This window comes from Trichechus manatus, unplaced genomic scaffold, assembly GCF_000243295.1.
Source record: "Trichechus manatus latirostris isolate Lorelei unplaced genomic scaffold, TriManLat1.0 scaffold00007, whole genome shotgun sequence".
Classification (NCBI taxonomy): Eukaryota; Metazoa; Chordata; class Mammalia; order Sirenia; family Trichechidae; genus Trichechus; species Trichechus manatus.
The window spans coordinates 2,691,338-2,709,576 of NW_004443943.1; the positions used below are offsets into that span (position 1 = coordinate 2,691,338).

The 18,239-nt window shown below is 41.5% G+C and overlaps 1 long non-coding RNA gene across 1 annotated transcript; it reads left to right on the plus strand.

The window, feature by feature from the left end:
- Window positions 1-1,225: 1,225 nt before the first annotated feature.
- LOC111822056 (uncharacterized) lies at window positions 1,226-16,755 on the plus strand. Its single transcript, XR_002825335.1, has 3 exons — window positions 1,226-1,418; window positions 13,639-13,704; window positions 16,574-16,755. It is a non-coding gene; the product is annotated as an uncharacterized LOC111822056 (long non-coding RNA).
- The last annotated feature ends 1,484 nt before the right edge of the window (window positions 16,756-18,239 follow it).

Sequence of the window (18,239 nt, forward strand, 5' to 3'; positions counted from 1 at the left end):
TGGAGTCGAACTGTCAATCTTTTAGTTAGCAGCCGAACTCTTAACCACTACGCCACCAGGGCTCCCCTAGTTGAATGTATTTCTCATTATTGTCTACTGCCAGGTTTGGGATTTGGCCATTCCTTCTCTGTTCATCGCCGTTCTTCTTATCACCTGACAAACACATACATGCATATGCACACACACAAGGGTGTACACAAACATACACACACGACGCATGTACACACCTGCACACATACACATGCATGCATGTATACATATGTGCACACAAACAGGTACACATGTATACACGCATGCACATACATATACACATGCACACATATACACATGCACACATATACACATGCACACATATACACATGCACACATATACGTGCACGCACTTGCAGCCAGCTACATAATTTGCAAGATCCAGAGAAAAATGAAAATGCAGGACCTCTCGTTCAAAAATTAATACTACTTTTAAGATGGCAACAGCAGAGCATTAAGCCACTTGCGGGATCCTGCTCACAGGTCTCATGCCCATGATGCCCCCGGCTTCTCCCTCCACCTAAACAGTCATGTCCTTACTTCAGGGCTGTGTTTTTTTTCCTCTGGGACAAAGAAACTCTGATAGCTGTTTACCCTACGTCATTTGAGATAGGAAGTTTACCAAGCCAGGCGGACTTAGCAAATGTCTCCGGGGAAGAGGGTAATAAGCTTACAGATACACAGTCTGTGACCCTGTGGCAGAAGGGTTGGTTTGGCCTTTGGCCTCCTGGAGTCAAGTGACTTGGACAGACTTTCATTTTCTCATTGACAACCAGCCAGATTCACGTGGGCTTGTATGTCAGAGCTAAACAGAGTTGCAGTGCTCTCCTCTGTCTCTCATGAGTCCCCTGGGCCACATTCCCTGAAATAAGTCTCCTTAATGATTTGATAGGTCTCAATTTAGCCTCCTTGGAGTTCCTGGACAAGGCTCGGTCTTGGCAGTCTCTCACAGGCAGCCTTCATTCCAGATAGTTGTGGAGACTTCCAGGACAGAAGCAGGGGGAGGGTGTGTCACTAGACTTCTGAAGAGGATTTGCTTGGCTCAGAATTTACCCTTTACAAAAGTTGTGGCTTAAGTCTTAAGTGAGGAAAAGAAGGGAGGGGAAAGTGTAGACTTTCAAAAGCAAATTGCTGAAGGCAGGTCCCTGGAGTAGCATTTCCTTATCGTGGCCACCCTCACCCCTGCTCTCCCTCTGACTAAGTAGGAGTCGCATGAAGTTGGGGAAAGCCTTAAAGACTGTGAGGAAGCAGATTTGAATTCCTTTTGGAAGGGAGGATCCAGAGACGATTGCTGGGTTCACTGATTGCTCCCTTGCTATTTGCAACTGTCTTCTTGTCTCTCCTTTGCAGAGTTGTCTTCTTCAGGAAAGTCTTCTAGCCTTGGTCAGGTAGGACGGTATGGCAGGAGTGAAGAACAGAGATGATATTTAGCAAGGTGGTGCTGATGGAGGTGGGCCTGACCAGGGTACAGAGTATAGAATGGGAAGAGGTGGGACTTGAAGTTTTACACGTACTGTGGACCCAGACTGTGGACTCCTTTGAAGGCCGGGAAGAGCAAATTCAGACTCACTGTGGAAGGCAAGTGGGAGCCAAGGTAGATTCTTGAACTGGGTTGTATCACTGTGAAAATGGCATTTTCGAACAGTGACTCAGGCAGTGAGTCAGGCATTGACACCTCACGCACGCATGTGCACACACACACACAAGTATATACCCTGAAAAGGTATGTCAGCAGAGGCAGGAGCCTCTAGTTGGAGTCCTGGCTGGAGCTGGAGTGGAATAGAAGATAAAAAAGAGGGTTTGATTTCTTAACTGGATTCAAAAGATGAAAATAAGGGAATATTAGGGATCAGGATCTGGATTGATAGTAAAGTTGAGAAGGAAAACAGGTGTGTGTGTGTGTGTGTGTGTGTGAGAGAGAGAGGGTGGGAGCATGTGTGCACCTGTGTGCATGCATACACATGCTCAGATAAAAATCTTAGTTTGGGATGTACTGAGTTTGAAATGATGTTTGGCATCTAAAGGGACACGTGCCCCATTAAAAGGCCAACGAACTTTGTTCCTGTAAAGGGCCAGATAGTAAATATTTTAAGTGGGCCATATTATCTTTGTTAGGAGCCCTGGTGGTGAAACGGTTAAGTGTTTGGCTGCTAACATAAAACGTTAGTCGTTCAAACCCACCCAGCCACTTTGCAGGAGAAAGACCTGGCAATCTGCTTTTGTAAAGATTTCAGCCAAGAAAATCCTATGGGGCAGTTCTAATCTGTCCCATGGGGTCGCTATGAGCAGGAATTGAATCCAAGGCACCCAACAATCATCTTCTGTTGCAACTACTGAACTCTGCTGTTATAGGACAAAAACAGCCTTAGGCAATATGTAAATTAATGGTTGAGGCTCCATTCAAATAAAACTTTGTTTGCTAAAACAGGCAGCAGGCTGGATTTGGCCTGAAGGCTATAGTTTACCCTCCCCTGCTCTAGAGAACTGGAGATATGATACAACCCTAACTTGTTGTTAGGTGCTGTTGAGTCAGTTCCGACTCTTAGTGACCCTATATACAACAGAACAAAACACTGCCTGGTCCTGAACCGTCTTCATAATCATTGTTATGCTTGAGGCCACTGTTGCAGCCACTGCATCAATCTAGCTCCTTGAGGGTCTTCCTCTTTTTCGAGGACCCTCTACTTTACCAAGCATGATATCCTTCTTCAGGGAATGGTCCCCCCCACCCCACCACTGATGACATGTCCTTAAAAGGAGAGAAAACATAGAAGTCCTTTAAAGGCCGGTGTTGTGATGTCTTTAAGAATGATGAATGTTCAATACTCAACGGGAATCTGTAGCATTGAGTGAGACTTCATTCATTTATTCACACATGCAACAAACATTTTATTGAAAATCAACTAGGTGCCAAGTGTGCTCACCTATTGTCACAACCACCCTTCACTGACAACTTTGTGAGGTAGGCAACTGCCATTCCGATTTATCAGATGAGGAAACATTGGAAGCCCTCAGTAAGACTCCTGGAAGTTGTTAAGCTTTCTTCTTGACTAGCGAGGTTAGCCATTCTCTGGGTAGAGTCCTTGTACTCAGGCAAGAATACCAGCTAGGCTCAATAATTTGCATTAGGCAATGTCAAATTTAACATTTGCTTATATGTTGTCAAAATTTTAACTCTGCACTCAATCAACAGTCTTTTAGGACAGTTGCATTCTATGCTCTTGCTGGAGAGTAAGGTCTTAAAATTGCTTAATACCTATAACTTTTTGATGTGCCTGGGAGAGAGAAGAATCGAGGGAAGATAATTTAAGCGTCATGTAACTTGCCCATTTCTCTAGATTACCTTTTTTTTTCCGCTTTTTTTCTTTGATCAAGTTGACTTCTTGGTCCGTCATGAATCTTCCTCATGAAATTCTATTTCGAGTTAACATCTTCATCTCTTAATTAAGATTGCTACAGAAAAGTGTGTATTTTGCTCCTGGTTTAGCTAATAGTTTTTACTGAAAATATTGTTTATTGTATCTGCCCACATATTATTCCTTGTGAGAAAATTATTTCAGAGTTTGACATAAGAAAACTCTTCTTATGAGAAAATTTTATTCTGAGAAAATGGTTGTGTTTCTTACCTAAGAAATCCATGCAATCAATAATTGTATTTCCCTTTTTGATTGGGCTGCTAGGAAGCTCAGAGCCATGTTCAAGGTGCAAAGACAGCAAGTATTAACACTTATCATCAACTTGCTTTCATGTTTCTTCAAGGATTCATTCCATCTTTTTGTTCCTATTTTGTTTATTTTAAGCCCCTCCCTCCTCCTCCCTAAAAAAAAAAAGCTGCTTCAAATACTTCTTGGAGACAAATGAGTGTTTAAAAAATTATTTTAAATTGAATTGATTCAGCATCAAGGTGAAGAGTTTTTCAGGCAGTCAAGGTAGTAACCTACGTTTCCTTAGACAGGAAAAAACATCGAAAATGCTTTATGATTACGAGACAATTAGTTATTTGCTTGGCTAACTCTTAGAAGTCACATGGTGTTTGTTCTATGCTGCCAAATTATTTCATGTCTGCTGAGTGACCTGCCTAAACAGATGATTGTATACATGTGCCCTAACACTAGGTGTTGGATGATACACTGAGCTGGAAAAATCTTAAGTCTTGAGTTAGAAGATCAGAGAATTTTTTCAGTTCTGCTACTAACTACTCATATGACTCCAGGCAGGTCACAGAACCTCAGCTGGATGATTCTGAATGTTACTTCAAGTATAACCTTCCAGAATCTATTACATACCTGCTGCTGTCTGACACCCCCTTGCATTGTTATCAAAGTGTTCTGCAAGTAAGCTGTATTTTTCTAGGAAGAAGGCAAGCATCTGGGGGTCAGGATCAATATCTGGACTAGGTTCTATGTCTATGCTAAGTATATCAGTTCATTTTTATATGTATTCATTGAGTTATATATATATATATATATATATATATCACTGTTACGGATTAAATCGTGTCCCTCTAAAATGTGTGTTGAAATCCTAACCCTTATACCTGTGGATGTAATCCTGTTTAGAGATAGGTTTTCTTTGTTATGTTATTTAGATCATACTCAAGTAGGGTGGGTTCTGAATCTAATCACTTCTGAGTTATAAAAAGAGTGATTAAAAACAGAGATAAGCATACACGAGGGGGTGGGGTGGGGGGTGGTGGCGTAGGTGTGTGGGGACAAATGCCATGTGAGGATTGCTTATGAGCCAAGGAACCAAGAAACACTTGGAACTACCAACTATAAGGAAAGAACCGACACAGCCAAGACCTTGATTTAGACTTTTAGCCTCTAAAATGGTGAGAAAATAAATACCTGCTCTTTAAAGCCACCCACTTGTGGTATTTCTGTTATAGCAGCATTAGGAAACTGAGACAGCCACCTTATTTGAAAAATATTGAAGGTGACTTACAAAGATACATGCGATAAAATAAGATACATTTAAAAGAAATGATGAAAGGATTACACAGAGGAAAAACAAGACTGAGACTAGAGAGATGAGAAGAAGGTAGATAGATAAGCAGGTAGGTAAGTTGGTAGCTAGGAAGGTAAGTAGATAGACACCTGTTGAAGAAAACACCAGCATCCATCTGCCTTCAGAGAGGACATTTTGTTTCTGCACAAACACAAATTGCCTTGGAAACTGAAGAAAAATGGAATAAGAATGTGAAGAAATCTCTTTGTCTTAAACTAAATTTAACTACCACATGATAGAAACATAGCATATATTGATTGAGTGTTAAGTCAGTTGCTGAGTCATTGATCTATAAAGGTACTTCTTACTGGATGTGGTAAATGGAAATTCCTTCAGTCAAAAAAGGGCACAGTGGAAGTTCAGGAGAGACTTGCTTCAGTGGGACAATGAGAAGAGAAATTCGTGTTAGAAGGAAAGTGTTTCACAGGGAAGATATTTTGGCTCATGATGGCTGCCTCTGGCTCCCACAGAATGAGGGATTGATTCAGGAGCAAAGCAGAGAGTAGCAGCTAAAGTGAAAAACAAGAAAGAAGCAGTTTGGGGGGAATTCAGCAAAGAGTACTTCTTACGAAATTAGTAATAAGGTAATATAAGGATCGTTCCTTTTTATGGGCAGTATTCTCTGGTGAGCTCTTCAGATGGAAAATTCTCAAATACTGTAATGCACTGATATGAAAGATTTATGTAGCAAGAGACCTTAAAAGACAGCAGAAGAGATTTGAAATTATGAAGGGTTGGCAATCCTGCCATTAATACTTCATTCATTTAACAAATATTTATAGAGCCCTTACTGTGTACTAGATGCTGTGCCAATCACTTGAGAAAATGGGAGCAAGGGAGCAAATCATGAGTAATACACCATATCTGTCTTTCAGAAACTCATATTCTAATGGGTGAGATGGTGTGAAATAAATCTTATTAATTGATGAAAAATATTTATTGAGCACGTATTATGTCCCAAGGCAGTGTCAGGTACTAAGCATATAGTGGGAACTAAAATGAATGTGATCCGCTTTGAAATGTTAAATTAGAAATCTGTAGATCAGGAGTTATAAGAGTTACAATTTTTTTTTTCCTATCTCAACAGAGAATTAACACATAATGACACAGGCTTTGACTGGGGAGACTGAACAGCAGAGATTGAACAGGATTAGAGAGTGTCCAAGTAGACATATAATAAAGCAATAAGGAGAGAAACAGGCCAGAACTTTGAGGTTCTTTTTCTCTCCTGGGCTATTTCCTGATATACTTAAAAAAAAAAAAAAAAAGAAACCAAATCTGTTGCCACTGAGTTGATTCTGACTCATAGCGACCCTATAGGTCAGATTTTTTACACAAATAGTAAGGCTTTCTTTGTCTTGTTGATTGAAGTTGTTGGTTATCTAAAAAACTGACCTCACATGTTGTCTAGTGGCAGAGCCTGCAAAAAACGATCTGGTCCGCAGGAGAAGAGAATCCAGAGATAGCAGATATGTGGTATGAATTCCAACACCCACTGCCTCATGTCCAGGGCAGGCATTACTAAGAGATAGCAGCACTTTTTCCTGCTAAGCCTGAATATGGCCTCAGAATCCTTCTCATAGTGTACCTGCTAGCCGGAACTGGTCTTGGCACATAAGATGAAGCAGTTTTGTCCTCTGTGAGCTCTTCAGCTCTTTGGATATATCCTCCAGCCTTTCCACACTATGATAAATGGCTGAATGCTTTGAGTTTCTTTGTGGCTTTTTGCTTTATTTGTTGTCTCTCTGCCACATTCTTTTTCTTCACAGTTTGGTTGAAACTGCTATCCGGCAGCTGTTGAAAGTTGATGTTAATCTGTTATGGCTCAGGACTCTCACAGCTTTAGAAAATAATAATAATATTATAATCATCATTAATCACTAACATCAATGTATTAACATAATTAATGTATATATAAATAAATATATGTGAATTGATAATATGTATATTAAGCATGTATAACCTCCACGCACTATAGTATGTGCTTTGCATACATACGTTTTTTATTTAATCTTCACAATAATCCTCTGAGGTTGGAGACGTCCCCTAAAACTAACTTGCTCAAGGTCCTACAACAAGTACTGGAACCTGAATTCAAAGTCCACACCAAATCAGTCTGACTCCAGAGCTGAAGTTCTTCCCTGCCTGCAAAGTCCCTCACTCCCCAGGAAGTAAGGCCGTTCTTCTCAATTAAAAATTTACCCCCTTATTTCTAAACTCAAGGAAGTCATGTGTATTCCCAGAAAAAAAAGCATAGATATAAATGGGCAAGCCCTTCAAACTCTTACCCCATCTCCTCAGTCTGACAGAAGCAGCAAGGTGGAGAAGTCCAAGTGTCTGGCCTCAACAAGGAAGCACAGTTCCAATACCTGTGCCCAGGCCCCCTCCCCCTCTCCTCAGGCCTTCCCTGCCTGTGTCCCTTACTTGGAGGCAACAGCTGATATAGAACACCTGACCTGGGGGAAGGAGATTAAATGCTTGGACCACAAATACCTTTTTGTTTTATCTGTGTTGAGGGCTATTAATAAACTAATTTGAATTCCATTTCTGGTTCCTGCCCCGTACTCATTTTTGAGAAATACAGAAAATAGGTCAAAGTAAGCATTAGAAAAGAGAAGAAACAGGATTTAGAGCCTCATAATCCCCAGATAAACAACAGTTGACTCTAAAGAGGAAAAGACACATTTTATGAGCTAAATAACAACGATACTGTTTATTGAGCTCTTACTACGTGCCAGGTGCTTCTTTAAGCACTTTACATGGATTTTAAAAGATTGTATAACTATGTTGTTGTTGTTAGGTGCCAACTGAGTCATTTCCAACTCAGAGTGACCCTATGTACAACAGAACAAAACACTGCCTGGTCCTGTGCCGTCCTCACATTGCTACGTTTGAGCCCATTGTTGCAGACACTGTGTCAATCCATCTCACTGAGGGTCTTCCTCTTTTTTACTGACCCTCTACCAAGCAGGATGTCCTTCTCCAGGGACTGGCCCCTCCTGATAACATGTCCAAAGTATGTGAGATAACGTCTTGCCATCCTCACTTCTAAGGAGTATTCTGGCTGTACTTCTTCCAAGACAGATGTGTTCATTCTTCTGGCAGTCCATGGTATATTAAATATTCTTTGCCAACACTTTAATGCGAAAGCATCAATTTTTCTTCCGTCTTCCTTGTTCATTATCCAGCTTTCACATGCATTTGAGGCGATTGAAAGTACCATGGCTTGGGTCAGGTGCACCTTCGTCCTCAAGGTGACATCTTTGCTTTTTGACAGTTGGAAAAGGTCTTTTGCAGCACATTTGCCCAATGCAATACATCCTTTGATTTCTTGACTGCTGCTTCCATGGGTATTGATTGTGGATCCAAGTAAAATAAAATCCTTGACAACTTCAATCTTTTCTCCATTTATCATGATGTTGCTTATTGGTCCAGTTGTGAGGATTTTTGCTTTCTTTATGTTCAGGTGTAATCCATACTGAAGGCTGTGGTATTTAATCTTCATCAGTAACTGCTTCAAGTCCTCTTCTCTTCAGCAAGCAAGGTTGTGTCATCTGCATATCACAGGTGGTTAATGAATTTTCCACCAATCCTGTTGCTGTGTTCTTCTTCATATAGTCCAGCTTCTTGGATTATTTGTTCAGCATACAGATAGAATAAATACAGTGAAAGGATACAGTCCTGATGCATACCTCTCCTAATTTTAAGCCATGCAGTACCCACTTGTTCTGTTCGAACGACTGCCTCCTGGTCTATGTACAGGTTCCACATGAGCACAATTAAGTGTTCTGGAATTCTCATTCTTCACAATGTTATCCATAATTTGTTATGATCCATAGAGTCCAGTGCCTTTGCATAGTCAGTCATGATCCATCTGCTATCAGCAATGATATCCTGCGTTCCATGTCCTCTTCTGAATCTGGCTTGAATTTCTGGCAGTTCCCCATTGATGTACTGCTGCAACTGTGTTTGAATGATCTCCAGCAAAATTTTGCTTATGTGTGATATTAATAATAATTTCTGCATTCTGTTTCACCTTTCTTTGGGATGGGCACAAATATGGATCTCTTCCAGTCAGTTGACCAGGAAGCTGTCTTCCAAATTTCTTGCCATAGAAGAGTGAGTGCTTCCAGCGTTGCATCTGTTTGTTGAAACATCTCAATTGGCATTCCGTCAATTCCCGGAGGCCTGTTTGTCACCAGTGTATAACTGTAGGGGATGGATATGCTTTTTCTGTTTTGTAGTTGGGGAAAACTGAGGATCATAGAGGTTGAGAGACTCGCCCAAGGTGACATGAGCATAAATGGTCAACTCAGGAATCAAACCACGGTTCCTCTACCACTGAGGCTCTATACCAATTTTGAAACTTCACCAAAGTGAAAATATTCTATAAACTATCAATCACCAAAGAGTGTGTTTACCATGAAGATAATGAAGCTTAAGCTTCAGAGACCTTCACTTTCTAGGGTTCTTTCCAAGACCCTTAAGGATCCCTAGTAGTTTTTTATTCATAATTTGTATTATTTTACTTGAAGAGGGCCCTTAAAATTACATAAACCTTAAATTAAAAAACAAACCTGATGTAGTAGAGTTCATTCCAGCTGAGAGCAACCCCATGTGTGTCAGAGTAAAACTGTGCTGCATAGGGTTTTCAATGGCTAATTTTTCAGAAGTAGATTGCCAGGCCTTTCTTCTGAGGCACCTCTGGGTAAACTCAAATCTCCAACCTTACATCCAACCTTTCAGTTAGCTCAGTGCATTAACCATTGTACCACCCAGGGACTCCACATGAGCCTTGTTGTTGTTGTTGTTGTGTGCTTTCAAGTTAATTCCGACTCACAGGGACCCTATAGGACAGAGTAGAACTGCCCTATAGGGTTTCCTAAGAAGTAATCTTTGCCAGAGCAGATCACCAAGTCTTCTCTCCTGTGGAGCAGATGGTAGGTTCAAACTGCCAATCTTTCGCTTAGCAGCTGAGTACTTAACCATTGTGCCACCTCAAAACCTGGATCTACCCCTAAAAGTGCCATGTTATTCTCAACTAGATCATCACATGACCCTTCCGTTCTTATCTTCCACCATCTCATGGAGAATCTGAGATGAGTAGAGCCTCTAAAGTTCTTGGATGCTATGATTTCAAGTTCTCTTCTCTTAAGTATTACTACCAAAACCCAAACCCTTTGCCATTGAGTCGATTCCGACTTACAGCAACCCTCTAGGACAGAGTAGAACTGTCCCACAGGGTTTCCAAGGCTGTAAGTCTTTACGGAAGCAGACTGCCACGTCTTTTTCCCGTAGAGTGGCTGGTGGGTTCAAACTGCTGACCTTTCTGTTAGCAACCGAGCGCTAAACCGCTATACAACCAGGGCCCCTCTGGGGTATTGTTAGTCATCCAAATTCCTAGTGTTTTCCTTCTCTGAAATCTGTTTTTCTTTTTAGACAGTAAGTTGTGTTGGGGGCTGACAGCTTCTAGCCACTCAGCAAAAAAAAAAATTAATTTTCTTTCTGGCACCTCGCATATGACATCACAAATGGTGTGTTTGTAACCCCTTGTGAAAATGGTCAGTCTTTTAACTATAGTAAATACAGTCAAGGAAAGGGCCCAGATTTTAAACAAACAGCCATGAATTCTGTATTTGCGTGTCATGCTCCAAGCACATCTTTTTCTGAGTCACTGATTATTTATTTACATCAAGCCACAAAGAGCATCTTGGTTTTTTTTCATTTGGGGTCTTTGGGAAGGGCAGAAAAATTATAGTCAAATATCCTAAGAGATTCTGTACTTTTCAAAGTAAAACGTCTTGGTAAACATTAACAGTTCTTGAGTGACTACACATTTAGGACAAGAATGTATTCATGTTAAGTGAATTATATTTCCAGAAGATAATGTAGAATGTGCAACTATTGGATGTTTCAATGAACCCTTTAAAACACTGTGTTTGTATAAAACTTGATTTGGAAAATAATTTGAACCACATGATTATTGGGACAAGTCTTATAAAATAAGTATTTCTTACTCTCCACAATGAGTGTTTGTGTATGTGTGTGTAAGAGAATAGCAGTTTAAACAAGAGCAATGTCATTAATAAGTTGTGTGACCTGAGGTAGTGGTGATAATGATGATGTTGGTGATGAAAGTTAGTATTTATTGATTGCTAACTATGTCAGATAGTCAGATACTGTGCTAAGCACTTTATATCCATTATTTCATTTAATCCTCACCACCCTTTGTCCCTATTTTTCGGATGAAGACACTGAGGCCCAGAGAGGTTGATTGACTTGTCAAGGTCACGCAGTAAGTTGTGGACTTGGACTTGAACAAGGTCTGTCTGGTAGCAGAGCCCAAGCTCTCAATCACTGTGCATGTTATTTCGCCTCTTTGGGGCTCAGTTTTCTCATCTGCAATACGAGAGGCTTGGCCTTTGCTGATCTCTGCTATTTCTTTCTGCTCTAAATCTGTAGGATGCTATGGTTTAAAGTTGTAATCCTCTGGCAGCAGAAGAGCTCTTGTTTTCTTGTTTTACTAATATGTTTGTTTTTCAAATTGATCTCTACTAGCTCAGAGTAATTAAAACCCCACAGTTCTTACATTTCCCAAATAAACAGAGGCATGTACGCTCACGGCCCCTCACAGCAATGCACATGGCTTTGCCACGCATGGCACCTAAGATCAAAGCCAAATATATGGTGGAAAGTAGCAAGCTCTGTGCGAACCAAGGAATAAATGTGTGTACACCCAGCCTAATGTACTGTAAGGTTCTTCTTATTTATTTACTTATTTACTGGCAGCGCTAAGTGTTTGACCTGCTCCAAGGCTCCCATAAACAATCTCTGATGTTCTGTGGGTAAATAGTACTTTATATTCATGGTAAATATGCAGTGGAAGGAATTGTAGGTTTAGAGAAGGCAGACTATCATTCAGCAGCTTGCAATCCAGGCAACCATTTATTATGGCCATGATAACAGAATTAACAATATGAAAAATGCTCCACCTTTCTGGATTAGTATACTATTGCGGTAGAATTCTTCATGCGCAGCCTTAGTTACCATGGGAATCAGGAAGTAGAATGTTCTAAGTTCTTGGCATCTCTGGGTGGTGAGTGTTTACTTACCTTTTGTATAAGAATATCATGCCTGAATGAAGGCAGAAACAGAACAAGATTTCCAAAGCGGAGCCTGGTTAAAGCATCTCACTAGGTAGCAAGGGTTCTTTAAATACTGCTGATTGGGACAAGGAATAGGACCCTTTGTTCATTTCATAAAGTTACCGAATACTTCTTTTCCTGGCCTTGGGCTGGGTGCTATTGGCACTATGAAGATGAAGCAGATGAGGCCTTGCCCTCAGGACAAAATGTGTATAAAAAACTATGTGTATGGTTACTATGTGGGTACCCTTCTTTTTCTGGTTTGTATTATTAAATACTATGGGGATAGGACAGTCCCTGGGTAGTACAAATGGTTAATGTGCTTGACTGGTAACCAAAAGTTTGGCAGTTCATATCCAGCCAGAGACATCTCAGAAGAAAGACGTGGTGATCTACTTCTAGAAAGTCATCCATTGACACCCGATGGAGCACAGTTCTACTCTGACACACATGGTATCACCATGAGTAGGAATCGACTTGATGGCAACTGGTTTTTGTTGTTATTGTTGTTATGGAAATAGATGTCAAGGAAGCTTTATGGAGAAGATGGCATTGGAATTAGGCCTTAAAGGAGAAGAAACTGCACATATGTAAATTGGGAGGAGGGTGGAAGGGATGAAAGGTGGGAAAAATGGTTAGATGAGGCAAGACAAGGAGATGTGGGAGGAGGCTGGGCCTGGGACAGGCCTATCTGTGTTTTTTTATGGTAGCATCAATATAGTTTTCATTGTTTGTGTTATTATTTGCTCATTGATTATCTCTCCTGGTGGATCGTAAGCTACTTGAGAGCAAGGACTGGGGATGAAATCTGTCTTATTCATTGTCATATCCCAAGTGCCTGTGACCATGTCTGGTACATAGAAGGGGCTCAGCAGATGTGTATCATGTAAAGGGAGAAAGGAGCATTTGGAATGGGACTGGCTGAGGTGTGGGGCACATGCAAACCCTGGGATCAAAGACACATAGTAGTTCAGATATCCAGACAGTTAGGCAGGACTTTTTTAAAAGTCTAAGCTTAGAATGGTCGTAATGCTGGGTAGGAAGACAGCAATAAAGAAAAAAAAAAAAAAAAATGAAATCATTAAGACTAGGCAACAGGGATCAGAATGGAGGGCAGTTTAATTCAATTCAGCAAACATGTACCAACTACCAGCCAGGCATTATGAAGAGGCAAGGGTAAGAGAGTGCATAAGAGAGGTCAAGATCAACTTCAGTGGGGTTTCAAAGGAGGGAAGATTGTATCCTTTGAGTAAATAATAGTTTCACAGAAGAGGGAGTATTTCAAGTAGAATTTGAGTGATGGGTAGGATTTTTCTAGAAGGTAGGTGGAAGGGAGATGGGCATTCTAATTAAAAAAAAAGAAGTGAGTAGAGAAATAGCATTTATGAAGAACTTAATCCTTTGCCAGATACTTTGGAATGTACTTTACTTAAATTATCTCATGTATTCTTTGCAGATCCAATAGAACATGATTATAGATGAGGAAATTGACCTGCCCAGTGGAGGTGTGACTTGAATCCAGGTCGGTCTGACTCTAGTTTGGTAAGAATGATGATAATAATAGGTGACATTTATTGAGCTACCTTCTTCCTTATCCATTTGGGAAACCCCATCCTATATGAGCCAACTCAAGCACCACCTCCCTGATAATCTTCCCTGTAAATTTCTGCATTAAAAAAAAAAAACAACAACAACAAAAACCAAACTCATTGCCATTGAGTCGATTCCAACACATAGCAACCCTATAGGACAGAGTAGAACTGCCCCATAGGGTTTCCAAGGAGTGCCTGGTGGTTTCAGACTGCCACCCTTCTGGTTAGCAGCTGAAGTCTTAACCACTAGGCCACCAGGGTTTCCAAATCTCTGCATTAAGTGCCCTAATTAGTTGTCTTGCTATATTGCAATTATCCAAGGACACCTGTTTGGAACACACTAGACCATGAACTTGATGAGGAGAGGAACTGGGTGTATCTGCCACCTTCTGCACCAGAATGGACTCTGGATGGCACTTTTTTATGTATGTAACCAAGTTTTGAATTCAAAGTCTCCTGTGAGATCGTTAGAGTCTGGATTAAATGGCTGTTCCCTAGCTGCAAGGGAGGCCAGTAAGGTGAATTTCTGGCATCAGTTTTGTAGTGAGATGGACTAATACTTTGGGGAATCTCCCAGTATAGGTATGGTGCTCAGAAGAGCTGAATGTCCAAAAAGAAATAAAGAAGGCCGCTAGAGAAGGCAAACTTGTTAAATAATTCCCCGAATCACTCCTAAGTAAAACATAGACCCCAGTTTGGGTGTGGATTATGGATAAAGGAAGAATAGGAGAAATGACAAAGGAATTACATTCATTGCAGAGATTCAGATGAGCCACACTAAGTGGAGGCAGTAGGTTGCAATGTTTACCGCCTCAAGTTCAGTACGTGCAGCACTGTTTGGACATAGTATGATTTTATGATTTAAAAAAATACATTAATACTTATATATTTACTTTAATGCATATCATAAAAAATAATTATCACATCAAACCTATGAGTTTACAACTGTTATTACTTGAGAAAAGGTTAACTTTAGTTCCATTTTAAAAGAGTAATTTAACATTAAAAGAATTAAGTAAATAATATAGGAGATGACACCTGGATATGTCACGATTTGTGTAAGTAGCACAGGGATGGCTGCAATTTGTAAGCAGGAGACCACAGCTCCACTCACCACCAGTGTGTCTTTACCTCCAACCAAAACCAAACCCATTGCCATTGAGTCAATTCCGACTTACAGCAACCCTATATGACAGCTTAGAACTGCCCCATAGGGTTTCCAAGGCTTTAGTCTTTACGGAAGCAGACTACCACATCTTTCTCCTGAAGAGTGGCTGATGAGTTCAAACCACAGACCTTTTGTTTAGCAGGCAAGTGTCTAACCACTGTACCACCAGGGCTCCTTTGTGTTTACCTCACTAGGCCTCAATTTCATACTTAAGTGGGGAGAGACAATCTCAGCTTCCCAAAGGTAGGGTCAGGACTAGATGTCTTGTCATGTCTAGGTGACACTTCATTTAGTTGCCATACTTGCCAAGACTGCTTGTCAATTTTGGGGAACTCCTGCTGTTCATCTCATCATTCACCCATGCCTAGGAAAGGTCAGGCCCCCAAGTTATCAGTCTTTGAATGTACGTCTGCATTTGAGTGGCCTTTGGGGAAGGAGTTGTCATGAGTGGGTGTGTTTCTGCATTTGATAAATGATTTAAGCTCAAGTTTTGATTTGGTCTAGATATGGGTCTGCTTGCTGGCTCAATTTGGCCTCCTCCAGCTTCCCCATCCATAAATCCTTCTTTTGAGTTGCTGGCCACTCTCTGCACATTGTGAACTGGTTGAGATCCTTGGTGGATATAGAAAAAAATCCCCTGAGAGTGGACATTGTTCTACTTTTCTAAGTTCAGCTCTTAGGAAATTATATTAACTTTTTTTATACCCCTCAAGAATCATTTAATTACTTCTTGGGGACATTTATGGTTCAGAAAAATCTGCTACTTCAGGAAATAAAGGAAGAACAAAATGGAGACGGGAAGAACAATGTAGGTTGGGCACTGCAGAACAGTTTGCATTGGTGAAAATGTTGGAGTAGGTTGAGAATGGGGAGAATCTGGCTGAAAATGAAGTCCTAGCAGCAAGAACAACCTGGATTCACTGCTCTGAGTGCTTGTGAAATGGTAGCTAGAAAGTTATCTCATACTTGGATCTGTGCATAAGAGAGAAGCATGGATATACCTAAACATACGTCTATTAGGGGCTATTCTTAAATAAAGCTTGGATTGCATTATCAGGGGCTCTTAATCCTGTTACTTAAGCTGTGTCAACTCCCAGACTAAAGAAATTGGTGTTAAAGATTGTATCCTCAGTAAGCAAGCCCTGAATCATTCCTTTCCCCTCATGGTTATGTGAATAAGCATGGGATAAATCCTTGGATGAGCTACCCACCTAATTTTGTCTTTTAGCATGGTTGAAAGGAACCCCAGTGGTGCAGTGGTTGAGTGCTTAGATCAGCAGGTAGTTAGAATGCACCAGCTGCTCTGCAGGAGAAAGATGTGGCAGTCTGCTTCCATAAGGATTTACAGCCTTGGAAACCGTATGAGGCAGTTCTGCTCTGTCCTACAGGGTTGCTATGAATCAGAATAGGGTTTGGTTTGGGGTTAGCATGGTTGATGGTATTATTGTGCAGCCACCAAATATTCTGGCTTCCTTGTGGTATCTTTTCTGCAGGAGCATTATACCTTCCTACCTATTTAAGTTCACGAGTGGCCCTCTGATTTGCTTTAGTCAGTTACATTTGAGCAGTAGTGAAGCATAACTCCTGGACAAAAGTTTTAAGAGCCAACATGTCTCTTTTCTCTTTGTCAGCAGTGTTCCAGCTTTGGTCCTAGAGCAAAGACTGCTTGACAAAGCCACAGCTGATGCACAATGGATATGCAGTGAGTTCAAGAAATAAACCTTTGAGGGGTGGGGCCAAGATGGCAGAGTAGTCAGATGCTTCTGGTGGACACTCTTACAACAAAGATCTGAAAAAACAAGTGAATTGATTATATATGGCAATCTGGAAGCCCTGAACATCAAAGGCAAAGTTGAGGAACCAGACTGAGTGGCAGGGGGAGAGAGAGATGGTTTGGAAGCAGTGAGGAGTTGCCAGACCTGACCCGGCGAGAGCCTGAGTCCTTCAGGCCTGAGCAACTCAGGGGTGAGCTGTGAGGCAGGCAAAGGGTGGTGCTCAGGAGGCACGTTTCGACACCAAGAGAGACCCAGCACCAGAGAGTCTACACGGCTACCCAGAACCAGTGAGAAGCAGCCCTGGACTGGCAAAAGATAAGCAATTGCATACAGCCTACCCCCGATCAAAAACAACCCCCTTAAGGAAAAACCTCTCTCCCATTTACCTACCTGCTCCCTACTCAGCACTGGGTACTGGACCAGCTTCAGCAATTGCTGAGTCCCCTGGGCTGGAAGTAGGATCCGTCACATGCCCAGAGCCATTCTCCCTGCCTTGGAGAGTGAACAAATTAACAGAGGAAAAAATAAACTGCCGGCTCCCCTAAGCCAGGAACCCAAGGTTGGCATAGTTCCTTTGCCTAGGCACAGGCATAAGGAATCCACAGACTCTGAGTGCCTTTCCCCCTGCATAGACTTGTGTGGGCCCATCTCAGCAGCATAGGCCCTCATTACCGCAGCACAATAGGGTATATACTGGAACTCTAACTTCAACTGTTTCAGCTATGAATTGGCAGGTTCTTGACATTTGATACTGCTCTGCCCATTAAGCAGAGTCTTCACCTACCCATATCAGGGGCCTGAGGACTGGTGGCTCCACTCATGCCACCTAGCCACCTGCGATAGGGGCCCATGAATAAGAGGTGCTTCCCAGTCCTTACAGCCAACAACATGAGGCACTCACAGTCCAGCTGCAAAACCCACCCACCTATGCACGCTAAGGCACAGGGACACACCTTCCTCCTGGACACTCAGGGGTGGCCATCAGTCCCCTGTCTTCCTCAGAGTGTGTCCCCCTGCTGCAGCCAGATGCTTGTGCCTGCACCCATCACCCATGCCTGTCTGGGACTGTAAGTGAGAGCCTACACCACACACTTGGAGGCTGTCTACCTGGGCACCTGAGATGAATTCATACAGGAGGAGTGGGCAGACTCCTGAGCTCACATACATCATAACAGATCTAACCATTAGAGCTTCAAAGTTGCCAATAATCAAACTAGCTCATATGAGCAGCCATTTTGGGCATATCAAAACAAAACAAGAAGCTAGGACACAGTAAGCAAACATAAAATAAATAAATATAATAACTTATTGATGGCTTGGAGACAACAGTCACTATCAAATCACACAAAGAAGCAATCCATGGTGGCTTCAGCAAGCTCCCAAAGTAAAGAATCTAGAAATTTTCGAGAGGAGGAAAATTTCTTGGAATTACCAGAGGCAGAACACAAAGGATTAATATACAGAACTCTTTAAGAAATTAGGAAGGAAATTAAGCAAAACTCAGAACATGCAATAGAGGAAA